The 14,792-nt window shown below is 42.4% G+C and overlaps 1 protein-coding gene across 1 annotated transcript in view; it reads right to left on the bottom strand.

The window, feature by feature from the left end:
• Positions 1-14,512, bottom strand: part of MACC1 (MET transcriptional regulator MACC1) — an 86,625-nt gene extending 72,113 nt beyond the window's left edge. The window contains exon 1 of the mRNA XM_068235986.1: positions 14,426-14,512. The gene's annotated coding sequence lies outside the window, so the exon portion shown is untranslated. The remainder of the gene's footprint in view (positions 1-14,425) is intronic.
• Positions 14,513-14,792: the final 280 nt, after the last annotated feature.

Below are 14,792 nucleotides of genomic sequence, written 5' to 3'. Positions count from 1 at the left end.
GTGTCTTCTTTCTAAAATGGGGTCACTTGTGGGGTTCCTATACTGCCCTGGCATTTTAGGGGCCCTAAACCGCGAGGAGTAGTCTAGAAAACAAATGCTTCAAAATGACCTGTGAATAGGACGTTGGGCCCCTTAGCGCACCTAGGCTGCAAAAAAGTGTCACACATGTGGTACCACCGTACTCAGGAAAAGTAGTATAATGTGTTTTGGGGTGTATTTTTACACATACCCATGCTGGGTGGGAGAAATTTCTATGTAAATGGACAATTGTGTGTAAAAAAATCAAACAATTGTCATTTACAGAGATATTTCTCCCACTTAGCATGGGTATGTGTAAAAATACACCCCAAAACGCATTATACTACTTCTCCTGAGTACAGCGGTACCACATGTGTGGCACTTTTTTACACCCTAAGTACGCTAAGGGGCCCAAAGTCCAATGAGTACCTTTAGGATTTCACAGGTCATTTTGCGACATTTGGTTTCAAGACTACTCCTCACGGTTTAGGGCCCCTAAAATGCCAGGGCAGTATAGGAACCCCACAAATGACCCCATTCTAAAAGAAGACACCCAAAGGTATTCCGTACGGAGTATGGTGAGTTCATAGAAGATTTTATTTTTTGTCACAAGTTAGCGGAAAATGACACTTTGTGAAAAAAAACTATTAAAATCAATTTCCGCTAACTTGTGACAAAAAAATAAAAACTTCTATGAACTCACCATACTCCTAACGGAATACCTTGGGGTGTCTTCTTTCTAAAATGGGGTCATTAGTGGGGTTCCTATACTGCCCTGGCATTTTAGGGGCCCTAAACCGTGAGGAGTAGTCTTGAAACAAAAATGACCTGTGAAATCCTAAAGGTACTCATTGGACTTTGGGCCCCTTAGTGCAGTTAGGGTGCAAAAAAGTGCCACACATGTGGTATCGCCGTACTCGGGAGAAGTAGTACAATGTGTTTTGGGGTGTATTTTTACACATACCCATGCTGGGTGGGAGAAATACCTCTGTAAATGACAATCTTTTGATTTTTTTTACACACAATTGTCCATTTACAGAGGTATTTCTCCCACCCAGCATGGGTATGTGTAAAAATACACCCCAAAACACATTGTACTACTTCTCCCGAGTATGGCGATACCACATGTGTGGCACTTTTTTGCACCCTAACTGCGCTAAAGGGCCCAAAGTCCAATGAGTACCTTTAGGATTTCACAGGTCATTTTGCGACATTTGGTTTCAAGACTACTCCTCACGGTTTAGGGCCCCTAAAATGCCAGGGCAGTATAGGAACCCCACAAATGACCCCATTTTAGAAAGAAGACACCCCAAGGTATTCCGTTAGGAGTATGGTGAGTTCATAGAAGATTTTATTTTTTGTCAAAAGTTAGCGGAAATTGATTTTAATTGTGTTTTTTCACAAAGTGTCATTTTCCGCTAACTTGTGACAAAAAATAAAATCTTCTATGAACTCGCCATACTACTAACGGAATACCTTGGGGTGTCTTCTTTCTAAAATGGGGTCATTTGTGGGGTTCCTATACTGCCCTGGCATTTTAGGGGCCCTAAACCGTGAGGAGTAGTCTTGAAACGAAATTTCTCAAAATGACCTGTGAAATCCTAAAGGTACTCATTGGACTTTGGGCCCTTTAGCGCAGTTAGGGTGCAAAAAAGTGCCACACATGTGGTATCGCCGTACTCAGGAGAAGTAGTATAATGTGTTTTGTGGTGTATTTTTACACATACCCATGCTGAGTGGGAGAAATATATCTGTAAATGGACAATTGTGTGTAAAAAAAATTAACAAATTGTCATTTACAGAGATATTTCTCCCACCCAGCATGGGTATGTGTAAAAATACACCCCAAAACACATTATACTACTTCTCCTGAGTACGGCAATACCACATGTGTGGCACTTTTTTGCAGCCTAACTGCGCTAAGGGGTCCAAAGTCCAATGAGCACCTTTAGGCTTTACAGGGGTGCTTACAATTTAGCACCCCCCAAAATGTCAGGACAGTAAACACACCCCACAAATGATCCCATTTTGGAAAGTAGACCCTTCAAGGTATTCAGAGAGGGGCATGGTGAGTCCGTGGCAGATTTCATTTTTTTTTGTCGCAAGTTAGAAGAAATGGAAACTTTTTTTTTTTTTTTTTTTCCTCACAAAGTGTCATTTTCCGCTTACTTGTGACAAAAAATAATATCTTCTATGAACTCACTATGCCTCTCAGTGAATACTTTGGGATGTCTTCTTTCCAAAATGGGGTCATTTGGGGGGTATTTATACTATCCTGGAATTCTAGCCCCTCATGAAACATGACAGGGGGTCAGAAAAGTCAGAGATGCTTGAAAATGGGAAAATTCACTTTTGGCACCATAGTTTGTAAACGCTATAACTTTTACCCAAACCAATAAATATACACTGAATGGTTTTTTTTTTATCAAAAACATGTTTGTCCACATTTTTCGCGCTGCATGTATACAGAAATTTTACTTTATTTGAAAACTGTCAGCACAGAAAGTTAAAAAAATCATTTTTTTGCCAAAATTCATGTCTTTTTTGATGAATATAATAAAAAGTAAAAATCGCAGGAGCAATCAAATAGCATCAAAAGAAAGCTTTATTAGTGACAAGAAAAGGAGCCAAAATTCATTTAGGTGGTAGGTTGTATGAGCGAGCAATAAACCGTGAAAGCTGCAGTGGTCTGAATGGAAAAAAAGTGGCCGGTCCTTAAGGGGGGTAAAGCCCTAGGTCCTCAAGTGGTTAAAGGTTATTATGCTGTTGCGTATCTTATAAAGCAGAGAGGAAGTTCTGAGTTCAAGTCCGCTTTAATAAATGTTATAAAGAATAATAGTGAGGCTGTGAGTGGTAAATAGACATGGATGTCATTGAGTTAATAAAGTGTGTGTTATGCTCTCAGCACTCTTTATTATAATTTCGGATACGTACATCAGTAAGAACATTGCACGTTGTGTATATGGTGTTATCTTTTACATCATCTTATCTTTGCTCTGTTTATTAATTAAAACTATTCATTAAAAGTATTTAATGTCAAACTATGATGACAGCAACACCCAATACAGGAGTATGGTGATGAAGCGATTCATACTGTGGGCAGTGACACGGGCACTGAGTTTTAAATAAAAAATAGAAAATGGAACATAAAACTCAAAGACGGACATTTTCATAGGAGTACACTGACAGATGAGTTGCTGGTGACAATTTCTATAAAGGATGCCTTAAAGAGAACCCGAGGTGGGTTTGAAGAATATTATCTGCATACAGAGGCTGGATCTGCCTATACAGCACAGCCTCTGTTGCTATCCCAAACCCCCCTAAGGTCCCCCTGCACTCTGCAATCCCTCATAAATCACAGCCACGCTGCTGACAAACAGCTTGTCAGAGCTGGCTGTGTTTATCTCTATAGTGTCAGTCTGCTGCTCTCCCCGCCTCCTGCAGAACTCCAGTCCCTGCCTGCATCCCTTCCCTCCCTGCTGATTAGAGGGAAGGGACGGGGGCAGGGACCAGAGCTATGCAGGAGGCGGGGGAGCAGCTGTGACTGACACTACAGATGTAAACACAGCCTCACAGCACGGCTGTGATTTATGAGGGATTGCAGAGTGCAGGGGGACCTTAGTGGGGTTTGGGATAGCAACAGAGGCTGGGCTGTATAGGCAGATCCAGCCTCTGTATTCAGATAACATTCTTTAAACACACCTCGGGTTCTCTTTAAGTAAAGGTGGCCACACACACCATACAATTTTTTAAAAATCTGTTCAATTAAAGAATTGCAATTAATTTTTCTGACTGATTGTAACTAGAGATGTGGCGAACATCTCTGGAGGTTTTACTAGTTCCGGGTCGCTCTGACCCGGAGTAGTACGCCTGCGCTGCCCGGCGGAGCGCGTCCTAGATCATGACGTCACGCACATGCGCAGAAAGTGCCCGGCAATAGGAGCGCGATCGAGGACGCGCTCCGCCGGGCAGCGCAGGCGTACTACTCCGGGTCAGAGCGACCCGGAAGTAGTAAAACCCCCATGAATTCAGAGATGTTCGCCGGCGAACGGTTCGGGAACCGTTCGCCACATCTCTAATTGTAACATTTCAAAAATATGACCAATGTACCACACACCTATGTGCAATTTTTTCCTCAATTATGATAAAAATGATTGGAAACTCAGAGAAAATTGCTAGGGTGTGTATATTAATAAATTAACAATCCAACACACACCATACAATCTTTAGTAGAAATTGAAGAGTAATATCTGGCATTCCGGATCGATTTAAATTGAAAAAAAAACGTGAAATCCGATCGGATTTTTCAGTTGAATGAAAAAAAAGCTTTCGATTTTTTTGAGAGATACGATCGTTTTTATCGAATCACTGTAGAAATCGGATCATTTTATTGTATTGTGTGTGGCCACCTTTAGAGCAAATATGGAGGCAGCAATTTTATTTTATTTTTTAATAAGATCAGTTGTCTATTTTATATCGTATTCCACAGATGTCATTTTCTAGGGACAATGCCGATCTTTCAAATAAATCCACCACAGTCCCTCTTTACCAGTGATTGGCAAAAATGCTAGTATTCTTTTCGCATTCATTTTTGCATAAATAATGTTAAATTAGATTTTTGAAATTCCATTGAAAATAAGTTTTCGCGCTTTTCACACATTTTCGTGGCCAAAAATATATAGTTTATACGTATTTTCATGGTAAAAATATCGACTTTTCGCAAAGAATGCAAAAACATGAAAATACAAGCCATTTTCACCAAAATTTCTCTCGAAATCAAAATTTGCATTTTCGATGCAAAAAAAATGACTTGCGAAAATGCGCAAGCAACACTGCTCTTTACCTTTTATCAGGGAGATGCCAATAATTCCAAGTTGATATAGGAGAATTCAAATTGTGTATGCGGTGTCGGACTGGGAGGTGGGAAAGCTGAGGAAATCCACTTGTTGGCCAAGCAGCAGTTATCATGTGTTGCTGCTCACAGTGAAGACTAGAGATGGCCCGAACAGTTCACCAGTGGACAGTTCCCGGCGAATTTCTGATGTTCGCGTCCATGACCAACAGCGAACATTTGGCGTGTTCGACCTGCCCCCTATACATCATCATGGAGCCAAACTTTGACCCCTTACCTCACAGTCAGCAGACCACTGGCAGCCAATCAGCTAGAACCCCCTCCTGGACGCCCCACCCCCCTTAAAAAGCAGTTGCAGTGGCCATATTATATTCTTCTCTGCTGGCTGCTGTTAGTGAGAGCAGGGTCAGACTTGCTGCAGGTAGGTAGGGTAAGCATTAGCTAGGCCTGTGTTTTTGTTCCTCACTGACCACTTGCTGAAAGCACCCCAAAACAACATGTGTCAGGAACCAGGAAGAGCCGGCCCAACACCCGGTCCAGGGGTCGCCGGTAACGGGGGCCGGCAGAGGCACACAGAGAGGAGCCAGGAGGATGCCGGGGGAATTGGCCGCCTACGGTGGGCTGGAGGAAGCCTCAGATAAGTGTAATCTTTTAATTTAGGCTACTTGCACACCAAGACGTTGCGTTAGGTGCTACATTAAGGTCGCATAACGTGCACCTAACGCAAGGCCTGGTGCTCTTCGATGTGGACGTCAGAGTGAGCCGCATTGTGCAGCTCACTCTGGCGTCCGTGATGCCGTGATGCGTACTCTTGGACACATGCAGCATCACGTGGTGTTACATTGCTGTGTGTTGGGGGAGCGTTACAGGCTGCACTAACATGCGCCTGTAACGTCCCTGTGTGTAAGCAGCCTTAAGGCACTGCTCAGGGTCCCTTTAAGTAGTATGCTTTGAAGCCCAAATCTAGGCAGTTTTATTATATTCAATTAATAACACTTATTTTCTTTAAAACAATGGCAGTTCCCTGGCTGTCCTGCTGATCTTTCTGCCTCATTAGCAGGCATGCTCAGATGTACCAAAATTCGGTTCGGGTACATTCGAATTCGGGTCCGCATGACATTCGGATTCAAATTCGCCGTTGACTGCAAAATTCGGTTCGGATTCGGTTCGGGAGTCGGTTTCAAAATTCGGTAAAAAATTAGTGTTCGGAAATTCGGATGCGTTTTTTTTTTTTAAAGGGAAATTACATTGAAATAGGTGTAATTTAAAAAACAAAACAAAAAAGTGACATATGGCATTGACAGCAGGCAATGTATTGTGTGGACCCACAAATCTTATTCAATGTCAGGCCTACACTGCTTTACAACATCAGGCAGTGTATCCCTCAACTCCCTCACTCCCTCCTCCCTCTCATCTTCCAGGGACGTGTAGAATTTCAAAAGCCAGCTTATATACCTTGGCCAGGAATTGAACCCAGGTCTGAATGCTTGGTAGATAGCTCTCTTAACCGCTATACCACCACCAACACTACATGCTGAAGGCAGCCTAGCATGTGCCATTATGATATATCCTAGAGAAAAATGAGCTTGCTTAAAGATTTGTAGGCTTTGAAAAGCCAGCTTACACATACCTTGGCTGGGAATTGAACCCAGGTCTAAGTGCATGGTAGATAGCTCTCTTAACCGCTATACCACCACCAACACTACATGCTGAAGCCAGCCTAGCATGTACCATTGTGATATACGCAAGAGAAAAATGAGCTTTCTTTCTCTCTCTCTCTCTAAGACTTGATGGTTTTAAGCTGAAAATTCACTTCAATGGCATCAATGGATGCCAGCAGAATTTCACAGGCAATTTCAGAATTCTGCCGGATTGAAAAAGCAATTCCGTTCCGACCAAACAGAATGGAATGACCAATTTCTCAAAAGGCAAGGCCATGCCTGGGTGGGGTTGAACAACCAACCTTTTAGTTAACAGCCAAACACACTAACCAATTGTGCCACAGAGACTGTGTTCTATTCCTGGCCAATGTGAGTTGGCTTTTGACATACTACACATCCTTAAGCAAGCTCATTTTTCTCTAGGATATATCATAATGGTACATGCTAGGCTGGTTTCGGAATGTAGTGTTGGTGGTGGTATAGCGGTTAAGAGAGCTATCTACCACGCACTCAGACCTGGGTTCAATTCCTGGCCAACGTATGTAAGCTGGCTTTTGAAAGCCTACAAATCTTTAAGCAAGCTCATTTTTCTCTAGGATATATCATAATGGTACATGCTAGGCTGCCTTCAGCATGTAGTGTTGGTGGTGGTATAGCGGTTAAGAGAGCTATCTACCAAGCACTCAGACCTGGGTTCAATTCCTGGCCAAGGTATATAAGCTGGCTTTTGAAATTCCACAAGTCCCTGACAGATGAGACCCTCCTCCCTCCGGGGTGAGGGGGTATAAATACAGCAGGAGCGACGCGTGGCACAGTCACACAAGTGCGTGGCTCTGCAAGATGGCCGTCGCCTTATATAGAGGAGGGGAGGGCCAGGTTCCCCTCCTCTGAATGGTTGCCAGGTCCACGGCTGGAGGACCTTTTATTGGCCTAATGACGTCATCCCCGAATTCCGAATTCAAATTTTAACCCATTCGGCCATCCGGCCGAATTGGAGTGCGCACATTCAGGAAAATTCGGATTCGGATCGTTTTCAAATCTTCGGGTTCGGGTTCGCATTCGGGAAACCTAAAAAAAACGCCCGAATTTTAGGGTAAAATTCGCATTCGGGGTCTATCTGAGCATCCCTGCTCATTAGTGCATAAATCAAAATATCTCTGCTGCCTGTGTGCAGACAATACTTCTCTAATCTCTAGCAAAACTGGCAAGAGATCCTGTATATAAATTATATGCCTGAAAAAAGTATTAGAGGCAGAGGACCAGCACAAAGGCCAGGCAAGAATTATTCTTATTTGAATAAAGATGGCAGCTTCCACATCTCTGTCACTGCAGGTTTCCTTGCAGAACCAGTTTGTCGGTGTACAGTGTCATCCTTTTGCTTGCAGTATGAAACACAGATCAGAGGTTCTGCTTTAGTTCTTTGACTTGGCGATGACATGTGCAAGCCTTCTGCACTGTGCTTCCAGCTTATAAACATCTGTAGTATATGACAGCAAAATAGCAATGTATATGGCATAAAATACCTGTAACCCTATTAAAAGTTGATTTGGACTTGTATTGTTTAATATGGCATGCTGTGTGAGAGACTAGGGCACTGGTGGAAGGATAACAAGCAAATGCATACTTTCAACTGCAACTTTTTGGCAATGGCAATTAAAGGGCCAGTGCTCGTAAGGTATGTGATAACTCCAAACCATAAACGCAGAAAAAGTTTTGAATGCAGGATTAGCATCTTTATTACTTAATACACTCAGACTAGTTGCTGTTGAATTTTGATTTTTATGGTGACAATCCCGCTTTAAGGTTCTCCTGAGAGTCACATAACATACAAGATGAGGATGGGGGGAGAATTAGCAGGCAGCTGCACAAAGAATGCAGCGATCAATTCACTGCAATTAGTTTTCCATTTAAATTTGATCAGATTCTCTGATGTGAACCCAGAACATTTCAGTCAGATTACACCAAATGCTACAGAAAAACATTGTTAATTAATGTAATTATTCCTTTAGATTCTAATTGTGTTCAGTTTAAAACTGATTGCATAAAAGGACTGCATTAAAATCTATCTATTGGTATGTATGGCCAGCATTACACTATAAACTATTACACTATAAACTATACTGTATCAGAAGTTTGTAGTGATAGAAACACTGTATGGAGAATTGCACTGTAAATATTAGAAGGCTTCAATTTTTACAGAAATTCTTTACAAGGAGAAATCAGCATGTGACCAGTTTGATCTAGTGATTGATTTATAAGTTTCTGACTGGCTGGTGGTTATTCTATATAGTTTATATAGGAAACATAAGTAAGACACAATCACAACCAGACAGAACTCTGGCTAGGTTCACAATGGAAATTGCATTGGGTACCAAGTAAAAACAGGAACGTTATGCAACCAATGTGTCGCATACAGTGAAGCATAAAAAAGTATGCTTTACTGTTAATGCATGTGTTAACGCATTCGGGATGCTGCACTCCGTTAGATTTTACTGAATGCACTGTGAAAATGGAGTGGGTTTTACATTTCAGTGTGGTTCAGGGGCGTAACTAGAAATCACAGGGCCCCCCTGCGAAACTTTGAATGGGACCCCTTCCCCCCCATCCTCGCTTTCTGCACAGGTAAACTGAGAACCAATGTTACTCAATTGGCTAGGGCACACTTGAATGTATTTTCCCCATGCAGATAAAAACAGACAGCAGTGAAGCATTACACACATTTTCTCTATCAATTACATTCGCTTCTGTGATAAAAAAAAAGTGCATGTTTTCACACATACAGACACACAGGGTGTGCAGAAAACGCATACAGAAAACCAACAGACGAGTGTGCTCCCCGCCTCAGCTTATTATACTCACTCTGTCCATCTCTGATGGAGCAGAACTTGCTCTGCAGATTTCTCCAGCATCACTATAGTACAGAGAACTTAGGGGCTGGGCGCTGTAAACAAGAGCCTGCTGCACACTGAATAGGGACTGTCTACAAAACTTTGTATGATTCCTTATCAGTGGATGCAGCCATTAGAACAATTGTGCAGAGAGCAGAAAGTTTTTTCTCTCAATTTTTTTTTAAAAAGCTGTGTCATCATAAACTTACATGACTTCCAGTCTTTGCACGTTGTCACGCAAGTTGTCTGACAATCTGCAGTTGCTTTTACGACAATTTGGGAATTTCCCCATAGGCATTCATTGGTGTAGTGTTACCCTGCAGCAAAATAGGGTAACGCAATGCACCAGTGTGAAAGGGGCCCTAAGGTCTGCGTTTGTGTTTACGATGTGCGATTGCGTTTTGTGCAAAAGATTGCATAACATTTTGAAGTTCATTAGACTCATTTTCATGCAATTTCAATCTGACAGATCACAGAAAAATGTGCACAAAAATCGCAACATCACAGACAAAAAAAATCAAAAGACAAAAACTGAAAATTGGAAAACAGAGAATCATGCATGTGGGAAAATGTGGTAAATTGAATGCAATGCATAATTCACATGTGAATGCTGCCTTTTCAATTCAATTGAGTCTATGCTTCTCTCTGAACTGGCCTAAGGCCTCATTCACACTTAGAAGGAGTGATTTTTCTGCGATTTCACATGGAAAAATCACTGGACAGTGCAATGATTTCTCAGTGATCACGTTTAGCGCTTCTATAGCACTGAAACGTGATCGCCGGGAAACCGCCTGAAAATGGTGCAGTGCAGGCTATGCGTTTGCGTTTCGCGATTTTGGGTGATTTGCAGCGATTAGCAAATCTCCCAAGTAAGAACGGGCCCATAAGGTTATATTACATTAGCGCTTTCAAAAGCACTAGCGTTTGAGTGTTTTGCCGAAATTTCTGGCAAAACGCTCAAGTGTGAATGGGACCTAAAGGAGGATTTCTGTAGAATTACCGTAACTGATAATCTCTAGCAAAACTGGCAAGAGATCCTGTATATAAATTATATGTCTGAAATTGACAATTGTGCCATATTTATAGAGGCCTATTTTTGTTCTCCATTGAGTCAATTTTGTTTTCTACTTTTATTATTGCCATCTTTTCAAAACGGAAAAGAGTTCTGTTATGGTGGTTTCGATTGCCCTACCACAGTCCGACTGACTGATCAGAGGCTTCATTCTCTTGAATGGGGCAGCAGACCAGCAGTCAGAGCCGTAACGTCTCGCCATATGACTTGCAATGTGCCTATCTTCCGCTACTTCTTAAAGGGAACCAGAGACAAAGCTAATGAAAAATATGAAAAAGGTTTTATACATACCTGGGGCTTCCTCCAGCCCCATAAGCCTGGATCGCTCCCACGCCACCGTCCTCCACTGCCTCTATTGCCGCTACCGGGTCCCGTCACTTCCGACGGACGCTGCCAATTTTCCGCATGCACAGGAGCTCCCTCCATATCCTTACGCATGCGCCTGCGTAGTATAGAGGTGCATGCGTAAGGATATGGAGGGAGCCCCTGTGCATGCAGAAAATTGCCCGCATCCACCGGCAGTGACGCACTGCGCTTGCGTCGACTGGCTCGACTGGCCGAAAGTACAGGGCCTGGTACCGGCGGATAGAGGCAGCGGAGGACGGCGGCGTGGGAGCGATCCAGGCTTATGGGGCTGGAGGAAACCTCAGGTATGTATAAAATCTTTTTTCCCAACGTCTCTGGTTCTCTTTAAAGTGGCGATCTATGGCAAATAAGTTATTTGAAACAAATACCACTTTTTTTGTAGCCTATAGCATTTGCCACTTCCAGGCTGGTTTAACATATGGTGCCTTGAGATTGTTCTATGACAGGGAAGCGCAGGACAGAACAATTGCACCATTTCCCCTTGCATATTACCCCGTGTCAGAGTGTGCAGACAGGGTAATATGCATAGCTCCACCCTGAACAGTTGCATGCTCCCTGCTTGACATGCTCCCTCACTGTTTTTCCCCCTATCAGCGCATGCACATTGCAACGCCACCGCAACAATCTAAATAGATTGTTGCGGTGCTATAGACTGCAATGCAAATGTCTGCTGTGTAGTACCGCTCGGCAACGCATTGCAGAGTCTGTGTCACCTCTGTATCACGTAACCACTTCCAGGTAGTGTGGCCAGTCTCAGGCCTGGAACCTACTAGAAAGCGCAAAGTGTTATCGCATTCGTTAGTGATTTGTGATAGCGTTTTGCAAGGGATTTTGAGAGCGATTTCCCTGCTCTTATACCATTCATTAGAATAAAAAAGCGCCTAAAATGCTGCATGTCCTGCAATTGCAATTTCCTTAATCGCAATCCCTCTAGTGAAATTTGTCCCATCCATTTACATTGGCAGAGGATTTAGGGAAATTGCTAGCAATTGAAAGCGCTCCCTAAACGCTCGAAAAAACGCTCTAGTGGATTCCAGGCCTCATAGAGACTAATGTCCACTGCGATGGGGAGTGGCGGTGGAGCACACCGCAATATGATACAACATGGTATGTGTGAAAGAAGCCTCAATGTGACAAATGCTATTTAACAATCTACACACTGGCAATGAGGCAAATCACCACTTTGTAAATGCAGTGATCACGGATTTGAGTCCATATTCCTGCTGAAATTTGTGCATGATAGTGCTTTGTGCTGATCAGCAAACTACCAGTAAGTTGAAAATTTGAAAATAGAGTAATATAGTAATTTTCTTAATTCCAGAGGCTCATCTGATTGTGTTGTACAGATGCAACTCAAGTTACAATATATCAGAGATACAAACAAAGCTGTCTTCATATACAAAATATACCAAATGCTACGAAACACCACAAAGCACTTATAAAGCACATTCAAAACAATCAAAAAACCAAATCCAGAGTTGTCCAAAAGTAAATAATTTATCCACATTTAACACAGGATTCAACTTACAAACAAATTCAACTTATGAACAATCTCCCGGTACAAAACCCGTTTGTCAGAAGGGGACAGAGGTATCAGATGCACAAATAGTATACAACACAACTTCTTCTAACCACGATCATCCACAGAACAAAGTACAGTGACTGCATTCAAATGGCAGAGAGTATACACATGATAATCGTTTCCTGAACATATGCTAATAACAGGCAGAAAGCAGGTTTACTTTATACTGGATAATACATATATTACTCAAAATTTTCACTCTGAATTGGCGGATATCAAATAAAGGCCAACTCTATCTACACCAAGATTGTCATTAGTTAGATTCTGACGTTTATAAAAACAGAGGTATAGCATGGCCAAACACGCTGCATATTAATGAAAGGTATTATATTCAGTTTTCACCTGAAACCAGCAGACAAATGAATCAAACCCGAGAAGTGACAAGTAATACCTATGGAAAAAATACACAATGACAGGAGCAGGACAAAAGTCATTGTAGGGATGTGATCTAAGTCAGAAGCCAATATGTGGCATGTGTAACTCACTGGCTACTTTATATCAGGGCCCTTTTCCACTAGCAATCGCTAGCGTTTACGCTGAATGCTAGCGATTGCTGAATCGCAATTACCGGCGATTCCCCCGACGTTCGCGGCCGCAATTTTGCTATGCTATGCACTGCATAGCAAAATCGCGGCAATTATCGCTCCGCCGCGCGTTCGCGTTCCCGGCAAAAACGAATCGCGGTAGTGGAAATGACCTACCGCGATTCCCATGTTAAAAAGCAAACCGTAGCGATTGTAAAATCGCTAGCGGTTTGCGTTTTTGCGATTCAGCCAGCGCAAACGCGCTGGTGGAAAAGGGCCCTTAGCTGCTTGAATTTGTTGTAGTCTATTCATTATAGCAGGGGCATAACTACAAAGTATAGGGTCCCCTGCAAACCTTTAATGAGGCCTCCCAATGTTCACACCCTTTCACTTGCCTACCCCTGGTGACCCCCCCCCAGCTTTGGGGCCCATCTTACGAAGTGCATAAAAAAAGTGTGGCCATCATAATCTTCAAGGGTAACAAGGGTAGCCACAAAAACACCTGACCTGAAGCATGAGCCCCTTTCTTGGAGGGAGGGAAGGTTATTAGTAGGGGGCCTTCCTCGCAGCCCCCCCCCCCCCTCCTTGCAGTTGCAACAGCTGCTCCCCTGTGCTTACGTTTCTGCATTATAGTAACATTTAAGATAAAAAAAATAAATAATTCATGCATAAAAATGTGAATAAATATTTTTTGTTTATTCAAAGAATAAGTAAATGCTTGCAAAGAAAGCATCCATATACAATCACAAAGCATTCTTTACAAGTGTCAGAGCTCGTGCACACCTAAAAGCACTAGCGTAATCGCAAACGCTAAGCGTTTTTTAAGCTACTTCCCAAGAGATTTCAGGCATGTGCCTAGTGATTTTCTGGGTATGCCTTGTGATTTTTGGAGTACAGTAGAGCTGGAAGTGTACTGCTTTTGTAAAACAAAAATTTAAAAAAATTGCTCTGATCTCGCGTTTTTTAGAGTGATTTTCCACTTCCTATACTTAACATTGAGGCTGAATTGCCTCAAAAATGCTGCAGGACCCGTGTTTACGTTTGGGGGGGGAAAAAAAAAATCACATCGCTCTGGTGTGATTCATCCCATTCAAATACATTGGCCAAGCGCTTTTCAAAGCGCTAGCGTTTTAAAAAAAAAGCACTCATAAGCGCTCTAGGTGTGCACCAGCCCTATGTGTGTGTATGGAAACTTGGGATGATGTTACCCACAACACTGTCACTAACAGAGGCGCACATGCTCTAAAAATGTCAGCAATAATATAAATACACACTGATGTAAGTGGACGAGAGTATACTGCAGAATGAACAATTGCTAGCATAAGAATCAATGTTAAATTAAGTCAGTCGCTACTAACTTAAGTCAACTACTGAATAATCACATTTTGAATTTACCTAAGTTACTTAAAAGTCAAGTCATTTTATTTGTAGGCAGGTTTAGATCAATTGAAGTAGAACTTACTTTTTTCTTCCAGGGACTCAGGTGGACACGTTCATGGTGCTCTCCCCATGCTCAATTACTCCTCTTTGTTTACCCAGTCAAGCATTTAACTGCAGAGAGTAAAGATTACCTTGTTGAGCAACTCTAGGCAAACTCAGACACACCTTGCCCTATCCCTTCAGCCCAGCTCACTGACATACCAGAGGACAAAGGCTTCTGGGACTTGAAGTTCCTTGCCCTGAAGGTAATGCTAGGTGTTAGGAAGGAAAATAATCACTACCCAGAATCCCAAGCTGTCAGACTGAGTCTACACCTGAAACTGCATGTAGAGTTTCGGTTGAAGGAGGAACCAGGGAAAAAAAGTGAAAAGTGTCTTGTCTCTCCTGAG

This window comes from Hyperolius riggenbachi, chromosome 5, assembly GCF_040937935.1.
Source record: "Hyperolius riggenbachi isolate aHypRig1 chromosome 5, aHypRig1.pri, whole genome shotgun sequence".
Lineage (NCBI taxonomy): Eukaryota > Metazoa > Chordata > Amphibia > Anura > Hyperoliidae > Hyperolius > Hyperolius riggenbachi.
The sequence above is the reverse complement of the archived record's forward strand: the minus strand, read 5'-3'. Positions and strand labels throughout refer to the sequence as shown.